General features: G+C 49.7%; 1 pseudogene; it reads left to right on the top strand.

Moving 5' to 3' along the window:
* Positions 1 to 7865: 7865 nt before the first annotated feature.
* On the top strand, positions 7866 to 8140 carry LOC123001261 (small ubiquitin-related modifier 2-like; annotated as a pseudogene).
* Positions 8141 to 8748: the final 608 nt, after the last annotated feature.

Raw genomic sequence — 8748 nt, 5'->3', positions numbered from 1 at the left:
GGGCTTCGTGGTGTGGTCCAATGAGACCTTGGGCTGTGCTCCGCTGTCCGGTGGGGCTGTAGCCTGTGTCTTGAAGTTGAGCAAGGCCAGTGGCTGTGCTCTGCTGTTGGGCAAAGTTCCCGGCCGTACTCAGGTCAGGAGTTGCCTCCGGCTGTATTCCACCGTCGGGCGGCACTGGAGGCTGCGCTCCGTGGTCAGTGGGGTTGCTGTTCAGACCCCCTTATCACACGGGGCTACAGCCTATGTGTGACAGTTGGGTGGAGTCACTGGCTGGGTTCCCAGCCTGGGTGAGGCCACAGGCTGTCTTCAACAATTAGGACAGGCTGTAGGCTAGGCTGGGCTGCGGGACAAGGATGTAGGCTGTTGGCTCCTCCTCTGGAAGTACCATAGGCTGGGTTCCAAAGCTGCCCAGAGTCACTGTTCAGGCTCCCTGGTTATGTGGAGCCAGAGGCTACGTGCTTAACGTCGGGCAGAGCTGCTGGCTTGGCTTCCTGCCCAAGCATGGCTGTAGGATAGGCTCTGGGGCTGTCCAGGTTCTCCCGCCAGGCTCCTGGTCAGCAGGACCGGAGGCTGTACTTCGCATGGGCAGGGCTGCAAATTTGCTTCCCTGCCTGGGCAGGCCATAGAATGTGCACCATGGCTGGTGCGGCTCTTTGGCTGGGGACATAAAGCACGTGGAACTGCCCACTGAGCTCCCTGGCCATTTGGAGTCACAGGCTTGGCTCTGCAGAGGGACAGAAATGCTGGCTGGGATCTCTGCTCAGGTCCACTGCAGGCAGGAATGCAGTCCAGGAACTGAGTACTGGCTGGTGTAAGCCCTGCTCCCTTCTCCATCTCTATCTGATTCCCAGCAGTCAAACCCTGCAGATTCTCCCAATGATGCTCATGAAGCAGGACCCCAGTGAGCCCCTCTGAAAGCATCTCACAAGAGCGCAGCTGAATGTCCATCTTAGGTTCTCTTTCTCCCCCTGGAGAAACCATAGACCTGGGGGGGGGGGGGTTCCCTCCTGGTGGAGCACTGTGCTGGCCTGGGGGAGGGGTGGTACCATCAAAGTGTACGGTTTTTCCCCATTTCTGAGGTCCAGGGGGTGTTTCCATCTCACCCCCAGGTTCTTGAATTGCCACAGTGCTGTCTTGTCTACGGAGAGTTGCTAGTTGGTCTTTTTGTGAAGGGGACTGAAGTTGAGAATGACCTATGTCACCATCTTAATGATATCACTCCCCCCCCCCCCACTTAGTTCCTTGAGGAACTTAGGAAATCAGGGGACCCTGATTGGATGGAAACCACATTTCCAGTCTCTGGAGGTATGAAGGTTTGTACGGAATACAGACCGTGTCATAAAAAACAAAGTTGTACTTCCTGCACACACAGAGAAAGAACTGTCCAGGGCTGAGGGAAGGCTAGAGAGGAGGCAGGGGGCAGGTATGTAGGGGGGAGACAGAAAGGACTCTGTAGCTGATAAAGGAATCAAGTAAGTACTCAGCCCCACAGCGACACCCAGGTTTGGAATCAGAGCCAGAAGAGCAACCAAGTTTGGGGGGGCGTCTTGGTGCCAAGTCCGACACTGTGGGGCTAAAGCTGGGGAAACCCTTGCTCTTCCTGACTAGTTCTGGTTCCAGGGCCAGGGCAGAGCCAAGCTTTTCACTGAGGGGAGCAGAAAGAGTTGAGGCCAGGCAGTGCCCTTCCAGGGGAACACAGCCCACTGCACTACTACAGACGGAGAGAGAGAAAGGGGACACGTAGCTCTTTGCAGTGAGGGTAAAGAGGGAGAGGAGGTACTTCTGCTCAGATATGGTGACCTAAATCCACACTTGCTTGTTCCTGAAACACCACGGAGACAACAGCAAAGGGGTGTTACTTGTGGTATTAAAACCACAGGGACGAAAGGAAACAGTAAAAGAAACAGTAACAAACCGTTGTGAACCCCGGAAGCAGAAGTGGTTCTTAAGAGAGCTGAGAAGAGAAACCGCTAAGCCAGCAGCTCAGAGGAGGCGGGATCTGGGCCACCAAGCTCCCAGGGGTCACAGGCTTGGCCGTGGCCAGCTCTTTCTGGGAGTAGAGTAAATGGGGTCTCCAACGCAAGGCTCCATGAAAATCTGCACAGCCCAGATCTCCTCTCCCGTGTCACAACTGACTTTCCTTCTCCTTTCTGAGCAGACAACTAGAGCTTTCTTATCTGCAGAGGCTGACACATGGTCTCTGGACAGGGGAGAGGGGACACGATGCCATTTGAGAGCAGGGATATCATACTGAACATGGGAGAGTCGAGTGAAGTTGTACACATTTAATGTTCACACACAGCCTTCTTTTCCACCTCGGCTTTGAGGACTGTGACAGGCAGATTTATACATTTTGAGCAGGAATTTGGAGAAATCTGAGCAAACCCAGAGGAAAAAACCCCTGAGGACGCAGACACTGTTCAGGCCGCTGTAGCAAACTACCGTTGACCGGGGGGCTTACACGGCAAGCGCTCACTGCTCCCAGTTCCGGAGCAGATTCAGCGTCTGGTGAGGCTCTGCTTCCTGGTTGATAAATGGAATCTTCTCACTGCGTCTTCACATGGCAGATAGGCGGAGAGAGCTCTGGGGGGTCTCTTCTTATGAAGACACTAATCCCCTTCACAAGGGCCCTAAGCACGTCCCAAAGGCCCCCTTTCACCATCACATTGGCGGTTGGGATTTCAACATACGAATTTGAGAGGAACACAAACGTTCAGGTCATAAAGATCGCAGAGCATTCTTCCCAGGAAAATTTGACCAGTCCAAGAGCAAATGCCTGAAGACACATGCACTGTGTGTTCTTCACGAAAATAAGCCAGTTAGTGGTGGCCCACCCAAAACAGAAACATATAACCAACAACCACTAGCCAGATGAGGAAAGCTTCTAACATACAAAAAAAAGAGAAGAGGGGTGGGTGACAAAGAGAAAAAACAACTTAAAAAAAAACAACAAAACAGATTATCCAGGGGACAACGTCATCAGAAAAATCATCAAAATAAAAGAAGCTATTAAGACCATGACATTAGAACAGGATACTGTTTTTAAAAAGAAAAAAGAGAGAGAGAAAAAAAAACTTTAGTGAGTAAAAGTACAAAGATAAAATTCCTAGAAATCGGATTTAGTGAAAGAGATCCAAGCAGTAGGGAAAATAGAAGAAAATGAGAGAATTAGTCAGGGAATCCCACATTGGAAAAATAAGAATTCCAGAAATCGGGATCAGGAAACACAAAGGGCAGGAAGTCATCAAAGACGTAAGTCAAGAAAAAAAGTCCTAGAATTGAAGGATGTGGCATTTCCAGACTGATGGGGCCCTGGAGAGCTCAGCGGAACTGATTAGAATAATCCTACAAAAATGTAGGCCCATCATCATGAAACTTCAACATCTGTAGTGAAGAGAACATCGTAAAAGCTGTCAGAGAGAAAGCACAGTTTATATGCAAAGAGACGAGCTTCAGAAGGGCTTCAGATTTCTCCATGGTGACCCTAGATGTTGAAAGGCCATGGAGCGATGCCTTCAAAATTTTGAGAGGAAATCATTTCCAATACGGAATGAGTGACCACACTAAATTAACCAAGTGTGAGGTTAGTCCATGGAGGTCAGACTTTTCCAGAGCCATCAGGAGATTCTCTGCCAAAATAAAGGAGTAGATCAGGAAAGTCCTCGGATCCAGAAAGCAGGTATTCATCTCAGGAGGAAATCAAAGAGAATCTTCCAGGATGATGTAAATGGTGACCCCGGGGGCAGCAGATCAGCAGGCATGGAGGCACCCGGCTCAGTGTGGAGCGGGGGCAAGGGCCTGGGGGCAAGGTCTTCAGGCAGGTAAAATTGATAAGAGATCTAATGATTCTGGACATACTCAAAGGAGATGACAGACAGCTAAATTCTCATTTTTCAGAGCAGGAATTCAATGGGTAATACCTAAAACTGAAACTCCAGGCTCAATCTCATGACCCTGAGATCATGACCTGAGCCAAAACTAAGAGTCAGACCCTTAACTAACTGCCCCACCCAGGCACCCCTAAGATCTTATTTTTAAGTCATCTGTAACGCCCAGCACGGGGCTCGAACTCACAACCTTGAGATCAAGAGTTGCACGCTCCACCTGCTAAGCCAGCCAGGAGCCCTGAGAAATAATGAAGTTTTAATGTATAAAACCACTGAGTTTTGAAATGCTTTGTTGCACAGCAAAAGCTAAAAAAAAATCATCCTTTCCTTCCACTATTAAAGGAATAACGTGCCAGTTATTAAGTTACTATGTATCAGATGCAAACCAACCCTTCTATCCTCCGCTCTGTGATGCAGGGGTTGTGACTGCAAACTGCCTCTCTCGATTCCCTGCCAGTTCCTGATGGGCTCCTGCCAACAGGGGGCGATAGAGGGAGACTGCAGGCTGAAGGAGAAGAAAGGACTTGCTCCTTCCCCTTTCTCCCTGTCCTCTCCGTGCGCATTCAGCAGCGGCCTTTCACCTGTGTGCAACAGCTAGTTTTAGGCTCCTTGAGATTTTTTTAAAGGCTTTATTTTTGTAGAGCAGTCTTACAATAAAATTAAGAGGAAACTACAGAGATTTCCCAGCGGTCCCCTGCTCACACTCATAAATAGCCTCCCCATTATCAACAACCCCTAGCATTTGTGACAATCGCTGAGCCTACACCGACACGTCATAATCAGCCAAAGTGCATAGTTTACATTAGGGTTCCCTCTTGGTGTTGTACATTCTATGGGTTTGGACAAATACATGACATATCCATCATTATAATATCATATAGGGTATTTTCAGTGCCATAAAATGTCCCCTGGGCTCCGCCTACTCATCTCTCTTCTCCTCCCTCCATCCCCGGCAATCCCTGACTTTTTTTATAGTCCCCATAGTTCTGCCTGTGCCCTGTAGTTGGAATCATACAGAACGCAGCCTTCCCAGGTTGGCTTCTTTCACTCAGTAACACGCATTTAGATTCCTCCATGTCTATGCGAACTCCTTTCCTTTTAGCCCTGAATAACATCCGCTGTTTGGTGCACCCCTTCAGTTATCCATCCACCTACGGGAGGACATCTTGGTTGCTCCCCAGTTTGCGCAATTACGGCTCGAGCTGCTCTGAGCGTCACGTGCAGGTTTCTGTGTGAACATAAGTGTTCAACTCCTTTGGGTAAATACCACACAGCGTGTTTGCTGGATCTTCTGAAAAAAGTGGATTTCGTTTTGTAAGAGACCACCAAACTGTTTTCCAAAGTGGCTGTACCGTGTTGCACTCCCACGAGCAACGTGCTGCACGCCCTTGCCGGCATCTGGCGGTGTCGGTGTTCCAGACTTGAGGCATTCTAATAGGCATCTAATGCGATCTCAACGTTGTTTTAACTTGTATTTCCTCGCTGACACGTGGAGCATTTTTTCATATGATTAGTTGCCATCTGTACGTGTCCTTTGGTGAGGCGTCCGTTAAGATCTTTGGCCTCTTTTTCAATCAGGCTGTTTGCTTTCTTGCTACTGAGTTTTCCACATTTTGTGAATCGCACTCCTAACACAGGTCTTTCTTTTTTTTTAAAGATTTTATTTATTTGAGAGAGAAAGCATGCACGTGGGGTGTGGGGGGGGAGAGGGAGAAGGAGAGAGAATCGCAAACAGACTCCCTGCTGAGTGTGGAGCCCAACACGACCTGAGATCATGACCTGAGCCGAAATCAAGAGTCCGGTGCTTGGGGCGCCTGGGTAGCGCAGTTGTTAAAGCGTCTGCCTTCGGCTCAGGGCGTGATCCCGGCGTTCCGGAATCGAGTCCCACATCGGGCTCCTCTGCTGGGAGCCTGCTTCTTCCTCTCTCACTCGCCTGCTGTGTTCCCTCTCTCGCTGGCTGTCTCTCTGTCACATAAATAAATAAAATCTTTAAAAAAAGAGTCGGGTGCTTAAACAATGGAGCCACCCAGGCACCCCAACACAGGCCTCTGTATGTTCTCTTAGGGGCACAGCATCCACTGTCTGGTGCCCCTCCTCGTAGGTCAGAGTCCCCCATCTGCAAAGCATCTCCTCAGATCTCAGATGTACCTGTAGGAGCTAGAAAGTTCCTTTCCCTCAAGGTCTAGGTCCCGACCCTGTGGGGCTCTTGTCCAAGCTAATACTCCCAACCTCCTCCTTGTAGTCCCTCAACCCTTGGGACTGGAGCTGCTTCCAGCAATTACTATTTTTGTGTCACTTCAACATCCTCTCTCCCTTTGTCAGTTCTCAAATACCTGTTTAGCCAATTCTTTCTATCCAGTCCTCTTGGTTGAAATATCTGGCAGTTTCCGCTTCCCTGAATGAAGTTGACTACTGTAAATAATAACGGGGTTAGAACAACAACAGTGTTTATCACAGCACTGCTTACAATGCCAGCAATTAGAAGCAAACTAGACGTCCCCACAGAGGGCTGGGGAAGTAAATTGTGTGCAGCGTGTGGTACCGGATGGGCCGAAAGAGGAGTCCATGACGTTTCCCGAGGAAAGTGGGTCCAACGCACCCTCACTGAGTCTAGTTACTATTGTTCATATGAAGGGCTTCGTTCACGCTCAAACCATCCTGATGGGACACCCTCTACAGAAGAGGGCTTCCTGCCAAGGCAAAAAGTCCCCAGAAGCAGGAGTTGGAAGAATCATAAGAAGTCAGCCAGGGAGCTCACCATCACTTTGGGGAACAATATAGACTATGCCTCCGAAACACCCACAAAGGAGCCCCACGAAGAAGCCAGCACTGGATGCCCACCGTGACTGAGAAGGGATTGCTCATCTGTCCTTGAGGAACTTGGAAGTCCTGGGACAACCTCACAGGTGGGAATGGACGGAACAGCAGCTGACCGGCCTCAACTCTCCACTGCCCTCGACGGAGGGCCCGGGCCAGTGCCCCCCACCCGGCTGGGGACGGGAGACACCCTCCTACCGCAGCCTCGGCGCCCCGCTCGGCAACAGCTTCAGCAGCCCCCCGCCGCTCGGAAAGGAAATCTCCGCCGCCAGAGTTGTCCCAGGGAACCATCTATCTGGTTTCTCAACAAATACCTGATCCTGTCCTTTCACTTTTGTCTGGAATGCAATGTCTGGAACAAACCATACGTGTCATCTCTGGTAACCTGATTGGAGAGAGTGGCCGTATTTTGAGGAGTCCCAGGAGGCTGGCACTCCCATGTCTGTGGTAAAGACCAGGCTGCCTGCCCGTGACTCTTAGTGGTCTCATCGTCATCTTTAGGTGCCACATGGGCTCCCAGGCCTTCCCCCAGTGCACCTGTGGTGGCTGGCAGATGCTGCCTCTGACAACACCAGCACCCCCCACCAAGGTGGTGTTGGAGACCCAGGTAAACGTTTTAAGGATGGCACCCCTGCCTGAGTATCTTTCTGGAAAAGCTATACACAGCCACTCGTTACCACTACCAACAGCAGCCCACAGTCTCTTCTCACAGTTGGCTTCGAAGACTCTCGATGCTGTGTCCAGCCACAATGACATTCACTCAGCCTTAGAGGTTTCTGTGTCGTCCACAGCACGCCAGGCTCCCACTTTCAGCTTGCTCAGCATTAACGCTTAGTACGTCTTCTTGCAATACCTATTCAAGCTTTTAAAGATGCAGCAGAAATGTTCTCTTTTTTTGACTTCTTTGGCTGGAGTGCGAGATGGGGGCAGATGGGCTAGGGCATGCAATACTTTTTTTTTCTTTTTCATGTCTTCAGTGTCCAAAAGAAAGCGAGTGCATACATTACAAGTTGGCGTGCCTGCCACGCGCACGCGCCCTCTGCCTCCACCGCCGCCGCCGCCTTGTCCTTCTGCGGCTCCCGGTGCGGCTTGGGTGCTCCATCGGTGAGGACCTGGGGCCTCTTTGGGGAAGCGACCCTTGAGTTGACTCCGGCGCCCGCTATGGCTGAGGAAAAGCCCAAGGAAGGAGTCAAGACTGAGAACAACGATCCTGTGAACTTGAAGGTGGCGGGGCAGGATGGTTCTGCGGTGCAGAAGGCAACACGCCACTTAGTAAACTCATGAAAGCCGGTTGTCCACGGCGGGGCTTGTCAATGGGGCAGATCAGATTCCGATTTCATGGGCAGCCAATCCACGAAACAGACACACCTGCACAGCTGGAAATGGAGGATGAAGATACCCCTGATGTGTTCCAGCAGCAGACAGGTGTCTACTAAGAAGGGAACCCGTTACTTTACTCCAGAACTTTGTTTCTACAGACCGAGAAGACATTCTCAACGAGAAAACCGCAACTTGGTTCCACCACATCCTGACTACTGCGATACAGTTTTCTCGATTCTTTCATTTGCCCCTTCCCCACTCCTTATGGTACATACAGTAACCATGTGCGTGCCTATTGCATTTTCATTAACTAAATGGCCAACGGTACGTTTTGGTCGACACCAAGTGGAGATGGGATGGGGAAAATACTGCGTCCATGAAAATACCCCTCTCTCCATTCGTGGCGTGTTCATTCAGCTCTTATCTTTTTATTTCAGTAAGTTATTTTTCTCTCACTGTTTAACAATAAAAAAACAACATAAAAATCCTTGCATCCCTTGTCTGATTGGGGAATTTTAATGTTTTTCCTTCATCATTGTAAAACCAAGGACAATGTTATAAAGTTTTTGTACGTAGTTGTTACATGTAAGGCAATGTCTTTAAGTAGGGATAAATTACTCTAAAAAAAAATGAATCCTAGATAGTCTCCCCTTCAAGTCAAACGTCTTGTTTAGATAAACTTCTTGCTTTAAAAAAAAAAAAAGTTTGCGTACCTAAATGGCCT

This window comes from Ursus arctos, unplaced genomic scaffold (genome assembly GCF_023065955.2).
Source record: "Ursus arctos isolate Adak ecotype North America unplaced genomic scaffold, UrsArc2.0 scaffold_16, whole genome shotgun sequence".
NCBI lineage: Eukaryota > Metazoa > Chordata > Mammalia > Carnivora > Ursidae > Ursus > Ursus arctos.
The sequence above is the reverse complement of the archived record's forward strand: the minus strand, read 5'-3'. Positions and strand labels throughout refer to the sequence as shown.